At 34.0% G+C, this 8,587-nt stretch overlaps 1 pseudogene; it reads right to left on the bottom strand.

The window, feature by feature from the left end:
* Nucleotides 1–7,259: 7,259 nt before the first annotated feature.
* Nucleotides 7,260–8,101, bottom strand: LOC115210369 (annotated as a pseudogene).
* Between the last annotated feature and the right edge of the window lie 486 nt (nucleotides 8,102–8,587).

Genomic DNA, 8,587 nt, shown 5'->3' with positions numbered 1-8,587 from the left:
GACTGTTCTATCATCTCAAATGTCTTATGTTAATTCCTATTTTAGGAATTAATATTATGTATTCGGAAAAGTGTTAATTGTTAATAGAGACCAAAAAACAACTTCTGAGGAATAATATCACTTGATTAAAATCATAAAAAGATAGATTATTTTAGATATTACATAAACATTCGTCCATTTTAGCTGTTTGAATTTTAATATTTCAGCTAATAAGCAAATGGTGATTATATATTTTAAAGCTTGTTGTAATTCAAGTAATTTATTTGCTACATTTTTTTAAAAGGACTCCACTATATAGATATATTATAAATAAAATAACTCACTTTATCTGCCAAATGATAGTGTATTAATTATTCTATTTATGTATTGTAAAAATAATGAAACAAAATATTTAACAAATTTGATCTATGGTATCACATGAGACAAACTCACAGGACAGGAAGAAGACATTCTGGGAAAAGATTGAGGAAGTTGTTCACACATTGCTACTAACTCCCAATCCATAAAACGAAATTATATACTTTTACTCTTTTACTTGTTTCAGTCATTTGACTGTGGCCATGCTGGAGCACCACCTTTTTAGTTAAGCAAACTGAGCCCAGGACTTATTCTTTGTAAGCCTGGTACTTATTCTATCGGTCTCTTTTGCTGAACCGTTAAGTTACGGGGACGTAAACACGCCAGCATCAGTTGTCAAGCGATGTTGGGGGGACAAACACACACACACAAAAATATACACACACACACACACACACACATATATATATATATATAATATATATATATATATATACATATATATATATACATATATTATATATATATATATTATATATATATATATATACATATATACAACGGGCTTCTTCAGTTTCAATCTACCAATCCACTCATAAGGCATTGGTCGGCCCAAGGCTATAGTTGGAGACACTTGCCCAAGGTGCCACACAGTGGGACTGAACCCGGAACCATGTGGTTTGTAAGCAAGCTACTTACCACACAGCCACTCTTACCATGTATGGGATAAATTTCATTGTTGTTGTTACTGTTTTTGTTTTTGTTGTTCCAAAGAGGCTCAAAAAAATCTGTTTTGACAAATGATGTCATGGAACATTCTGTTAGTATGGAGATAGCAAGTAAGGTCCCTTTGTGTTAGGAACAATGAGCATAAAATGGCAAATTACCCCTTCTAACTGCTCTACCCCCATCCATATGCAATGAGATCAACATAATCGATTAGTCCCCTCCTCCAAAATTTCAGGCTTTGTGCCTTTAGTAGAAAGGATTATTATTATTATTATTATTATTAAGGTAACATGCTAGCAAAATTGCTAGCATGTTGGATGAAATGCTTAGCGGTATTTCCCCCCATTATCACATTCTGAGTTCAAATCCTGCCAAGGTCGACTTTGCCTTCCATCCTTTTAGGGTTGATAAAATAAGTACCAATCAAGCTCTGGGATCATTGTAATCGACTTGTCCCCTCTCCCAAAATTGCTGGCCTTATGTCAAAATTTGAAATAATTATTATTATTATTGTTATTTATTTTTATGACAGGTTTTGTTGGAACTCTTGGAGTCTTGCATGCATAGCAGACTTGCTACATGCAGCCTATGGTATCATGCTATCCATTCTTTTCAACTATGTAATACTTTCCTGATTATTCTGGCCATGCCAAGGAGGCAAACCTTTTGTAACAGTTCTACTGGGAACTCTATTTCAATTTCCTTTAAATTCCTCTTGATGCCTTCTGATACTATCCCCAAGGACCCAACAAAAATTGGCCCTATCTTCACCTGGCTATTTCTATAGCCGGGTTGTAATTATCTGTATTTTTGCCTTCCTTTTTGACTATTCGTAGGTCAAAGGGACATACAACATCAACTATATAGCACATGTAGTGCATCTTGTTGACGACAACTAGATCTGGTCTGATAAGCTCTAGCACCTGATTTGTTTGGATTAAGAAACCCCAGAGGATTTTGCTAATCTCTGACTCCATCACTTTCTACAGTTTGTGCTCATACCATACCTCTCTCTAGCACCCACTAACTTCTTCTTCTTTTTCTTCTTCTTCTTCTTCTTCTTCTTCTTCTTCTTCTTCTTCTTCTTCTTCTTCTTCTTCTTCTTCTTCTTCTTCTTCTTCTCATTATTATTATTATTATTATTATTATTTTTACTATTACTATTATTATTATTACTATTATTATTATTATTTTTACTATTACTATTACTATTATTATTATATTATTATTATTATTATTATTATTATTATTATTATTATTATTTTTACTATTACTATTATCATTATTATTATTATTATTATTATTATTATTTTTACTATTACTATTATTATTATTACTATTATTATTATTATTTTTACTATTACTATTATTATTATTATTATTATTATTATTATTATTATTATTATTATTATTATTATTATATTATTTTTACTATTACTATTATTATTATTATTATTATTATTATTATTATTATTATATTATTATTATTATTATTATCATCATCATTATTATTATTATTTATAGTGTTATGTTTATTAATAGGTTGGTGGATTGGCAGACTTGTTTGAGCTTTAGATAAAATGCTCTGCAGGCTTTATCTGGATCATTACATCCTAAATTGAAATCCTGCTGCGATTCTTTGGAATATATTTGCTAAAATTTTCAGTTACCAGAGGAAACCTTTCTGAATGTAGAAACAAAAAGTATATGCCTATTTTTGCAAACTTTATCTTATTTATTTATACTTGCAACATTTTAAAATTCAAAGCAACTATCAGTCACAAACACAGTACATGACAAAATTTTAATAGTAAACAAAGAAAGGCACAAAAATTAATTAAAAGCTAAATGAACAAAAGGAAGATAGATGAGTACTTTTAATTAGAAAAATATTCCAAACTGTCAAGTAAGTAATCTTGAAGCTAGTGAAAATAACAGAAACAATAGAAACACTAGCACAACCAAATATTTTAACTCACATAATGGTTGTGTTAAAGTTCATCTTACTTTCATTCTAATACCAAAAAAAAAAAACATAATTTTTAGGCTTAAGGCAGTTCTAAAACAAAAGTAAAAAAGTATTCAGGAGAATTTTGCAAAACCAGGCTGTCTTACATCAGCCTGGAGGAACAATCAAAAGTCACAGGGAGCAAGGTCAAGACTCTAGGGAGGATGAGGGACAATTTTGATCCCCATCTGTGTTAAATTGTTGGTCAACAGGATTGGATTGTGGACTGGTGCCTTGTCCTGGAGCAGGTGCTACTAATCTGAGTGGAAGAGCTCTGGCTTTTTACGATGAGACCCTCTTCTTGAATTCCTTAAAAACCTCCACAATGCACTTTTTGTTGACAGTCTAACCTGTGGAAACCCAGTAGATGTAGATGATGTCCTTGCTGTTGAAAAAGTGGCACATCATGAGCTTCCCAGCAGACTTGCTATGCCTGGCCTTCTTGCATCTGGAAAAGTCAGGATTCTCACATGGAGCCCTCTTCTCTTGGTCTCTAAATCATAATTGTAGAGCCCTTTTTTGTCTCAGGTTATCAGAGACCCAGGTACATTTAATGTAAAATATTTAGTAATGATATATTAAAATTACAATAATCTAGAACAGATATAACTGCCTCTCCCTAAAAAGGGACTCAAAACTTCTGGAATGCACCTATAACCTTCTGATAGCAACAGCAAGCACTCCAGGATACCTCAAGAGATATTCTCTAAAACAAAAAGTAATCACAAATGTTATGGCACTGTATGTTGCAATTCTAAAACTGAAGACTCAGCCCAATATACAGGGCAGAGAAATACAGAAGTGATCATAAAATACTTTGAAAACGATGTGGATGCCTAGTTGGCAATCACTTTTGTATAAACGTTTGGGCATGTGATTAAAGTAGGGTTGACAATAGATGAGACATGTTGCAGGAACATAAAAATGGATTTCCATGTTTTAATGTCTCTTGAAGTGCATAAAACCATATTGGAACTGTGCTCAGATGAAGTCATCAAGACAAAGAGCATGGGTTTGATGGTTCAAGACAAAAAGTTTAGTTGATATATTTGTAGTAGTAAGAACCACTCCAGAGCCTTTTGCTCAGATGAGCTGTACAGAGTAAGGAAACAAGAAAGAAAAGTAATGGAGACCATCTGAGGCAGAATCAAAGGTAACAAATCTTGGTTTCTAGCATACCATCACTTAAAGCTCCATAAACAGTGGGGAAATTCATTTTGTACTCAGGTCTAGGAACAAACGAAACATTGCCTAACAGTAGTACAACCTTGTTGTCATGTTATGAAGAGAGAATGTGCACAGAGGAAAGTGCATAAAATACTGAGTGAAATCATCATCATCATCATCATCGTCATCGTCATCATCATCGTCATCATCATCATCGTCGTCATCATCATCATCATCATCATCATCATCATCATGTCTGTTTTCCCTGCTCGCATATATTGGACAGTTTGATATGAGCTGGCCTGCAGGGGAGCTGTCCAGACTCCAGTTGTCCATTGTAACATGCTTTCTACAGCAAGATGCCCTTCCTAATGCTAACCAGTGGGCTGGGTGCTGTTTATGAGCCACTAGCCTGAGTGCATTTATGCAGCACCAGCATGAGTGCATTTTACATGGCATTAGCCATGTAAAGGACAAACCTGTATGTATGGATGGATGACAGCGATCTTACTTAGCTGGATGTCAGTGATTATGGAAAAAAAAAACCCACCTCCACCATAAAAATGATAGGCAGCACAAAACAGATAAGATTGGTGAGGAGGAACAATTTCTTCAAATTAAAAAGATATTCCACCTCAGAAAACAATGAAGATGAAGAGGTGAATGAAAAGCTGAGACCAAAGAAAAGCCAAACCAACAGATAATAGATAAAGTAATATATCTGTGATATCATGGATATTCTGATGAATTTACAATAACAAAGGCACAGTTTAGTTTCGAATACAGAAAACGTGTAAAAATGTTATCTACTACATCCGTATTCATGTATATATAACAGAGAGTGAGAGAGAGAGAGAGAGAGAGAGGAGTCCACTACAGTATAAACAAAAGAGACTTTAATTATCTGAAGCAGTGATACTCTAAAGACTTGGATGTTTTTCAGTCCCTTCGAACTCAAAAACTATTAGGTGCATAGGATGACAATACAAGTAATGGCAGGCAAGCAGTCAGGCAAGCTAAGCTGCAGAGTACTATAACCAAATCTAGTTAATAAGTTTTCATATTTTATTTCTTCTTAACTCTTTCGTTACTGTATTTATTTTGAGATGCTCTGTGCTTCTTTCAATTACTTTAAATATAACAAAGAATTTAGTAAAATAGCTTAGTTAGGCACAGGAGTGTCTGTGTGGTAAGTAGCTTGCTTACCAACCACATAGTTCCGGGTTTAGTCCCACTGCATGGCACCTTGGGCAAGTGTCTTCTGCTATAGCCTCGGGCCAACCAAAGCCTTGTGAGTGGATTTGGTAGTCGGAAACTGAAAGAAGCCCGTCGTATATATGTGTATGTGTGTGAATACGTTTGTCTCGACAACATCGCTTGACAACCGATGGTGGTGTGTTTATGTCCCCATAACTTAGCGGTTCAGCAAAAGCGACCAATAGAATAAGTATTAGGCTTCCAAAAAATAAGTCCTGGGGTCGATTTGCTCAACTAAAGGCAGTGCTCCAGCATGGCTGCAGTCAAATAACTGAAACAAGTAAAAGAGTGTCATTCAGCTAGTGTTAAGAACATAAATTGCGACAAAGGTTTGGTGGAAGATTTTAATTCAAAACTTATGAAAACATGATATTTCTACTCAGAGCCAAGGGCAGTTTCAGCCAGTTTGGTAATGAAAGGGTTAAAGATATCTCATTTTAATTACCGTGTTTTATCATACACCTTTATTTCCATGCAAATATTTGTGTTTCAAAATTTTAGTTCATATATTTATGTACAGTGTAACGTCTTTCACTTCACTTTTTATTTTTTATAACTTATCAGTTCCACACCATTTATTTTCTTTGTAAGCCCTTTGGTTAATGTTTTTTCACATCTCTAAAGGATCTTGTGGCTAATAAATAAAGATCATCACCAGCATTGTCTTCAATTGCAGTTATTACTTTTTCTCTATGTACACATATTCACATTTAATAAATAGAAACATATTACTTTAATATTCCTTCTTTCTTAATCATTTTTTCTTAATATTTTATTTTAATCTATTTTGAAAACATTCATAGATAATTTCTGATTGAAATTCTTTAATTAATAATTATGGATAAATTTATCTCCATTTTGGAAGGAAATTCTATGAAAAAACAATGCATAATTTCGATTCAATAGTGTGTTTTAATTACTTTAGACTTTTATCATTAATCTCTAATGAAGAATTTATCGTAAAATAACAAAGAATTAATGGTTGTTACAATTTCCCATATTTTGACATATTAATTTTAGTTTGTTTCCTTTCACTGCTTTTATTTTGTTGGGGAAGGAAAAGATGTAACAATGATTGTTAATTATGCACTGGAAGAACAACAAATAGTAAAATATATCAATAATTAAATATATCAATAATTTCATTGATGTATTTAATAATATATTTAGCATATCCATAATCTTAAAGAAACAACATTTTACTTATAACAAGCTTTGTATCCCATGTTGCATTTACTTGGTATATGACTATTGAATAGGTTAAATCAGTCTAGCAGCACCAATCAGCTTGCAAGCATTTATGGGCGTAGCCATGTCTGTGTGGTTAAGAAATTGATTTTGCCATTGTGTTTAGGTTCAATCCCATCATGTGGCATTTTGTGGAAATGTCTCTTATGAGGAACCCAATTCTTGTGAGTAAAATTTTGAAGTTTTAAATTGTACAGAAGCTTGCTGGATGGACTCAAGCTGTTTTCAGTTAAAAGATTTACATTTGGTACCATCACATTCTTTTAGTTGCCTTTAGCAGAGTTATCTCTGTGACAAGCATTCCTTATTTGGTCTTTTGTCTAAAGATATCAAGATTTTTTTCTCTGTTTTACTTAACCAATCTTAGAGGCTTGGAAACAGTCTCCCCACTGATTAAGTAAAATAAAAAAAGATATAGTATATGAAATGGAATAAGAACATATTTTCACTTTTGCTCTTTGCATTTATATTAGGTTATCAAGTATGAAATCTGTAGAAAAGAAAAAAGTTTGCTAATGTTTTATAAATACAAGGACTAGTTTTATTCATCAAAGTATGCACCCATATTGTCAATATATTTTTACCATTTCAGTGGTAGCTTGTCCAGGCCAGAACTGCAAATGCCTGGCAATCTAGAGTCAATAAAATCTTGGAAGGCCTGTTTTACAGCAACGTCAGAATTAAATATTTTTCCTATCAAAACGTTATCCAAATTCTGGAAGTGGTAGTCAGTGGGAGCAAGATCAGGTGTGGATGGTGGATGATGGAGAACTTCTAACTTCAACTCCTGTAGTTTCGCCAATGTTATTTTTGTGATGTGTGGTCTGGCATTGTCTTGCAATAAAATAGGGGTGGATCTGTTGACTAATCTAGGCTGTTTTTTTGTAAGTTTCTGTATCATTTGGTCCAGTTGGCTACAGTATACTTTAGCCATGATTGATGAACCACGTTTAATGAAATCATAATGGATCATGCCTGCCAAACCACCAAACACACACCATCAGCTTCTTTTGATGAATTTTGCTTTTTGGACTGTGCTTTGGTGGCTCGTCTTTGCCCAACCATTCTGCTGAACGTTTATGGTTGTTGCATTTCTCATCACATATTACAATTCGATTCAAAAATGATTCATTTTTGTGATGATAAAGTAGCATAATGCAGGCTTTCGTTGAGTTTATGTGGAACCCACTTATCCAACTTTTTCACTTTACCGAGGTGAGTCAATAATATTTGCTTGCTAATGCCAAACAACACCAATAATTCACGGGCACTTTGAGATGGATCTGACTCGACGGTGGCTTTCAGATTGTCATCATCCACCTTTGTTTATGGTCGACTGCATTGCTCATTTGTGTGGCCAAAGTTACCAGAATGAAATTTTGCAAACCAATTTGATACTGTCTGCTCTCTTTTACTTGTTTCAGTCATTTGACTGTGGCCATGCTGGAGCACCGCCTTTAGCTGAGCAAATCAACTTCAGGACTTATTCTTTGTAAGCCTAGTACTTATTCTATCGGTCTCCTTTGCCAAACCACTAAGTTACGGGGACATAAACACACCAGCATCAGTTGTCAAGCGATGTTGTGAAGACAAATACAGACACAAACACACACACATATATATACACATATAGATATATACGACAGGCTTCTTGCCTGGACTTGTGCCATGGAGGGGAATTTTCTAGGTGCAATCCCATGGTCCTTCATGACCAAAGGGATCTTTACTTTTTTACATAGCTATAAAATAAAACCAGGATGGCAATGGCTATATTGTCTTTGAAGTTAGTCAATCAGAGCTAACCTGGGCCCAAACAAGACACAGATTCCAGCTGGACAGGACGAGTGTGGTGATAAAAGGAGGACTGCTGCTTCCAAGAAG

Source organism: Octopus sinensis, linkage group LG4 (genome assembly GCF_006345805.1).
Source record: "Octopus sinensis linkage group LG4, ASM634580v1, whole genome shotgun sequence".
NCBI lineage: Eukaryota > Metazoa > Mollusca > Cephalopoda > Octopoda > Octopodidae > Octopus > Octopus sinensis.
Note: the sequence above shows the minus strand (reverse complement) of the source record. Positions and strands in the feature narration are given on the sequence as shown.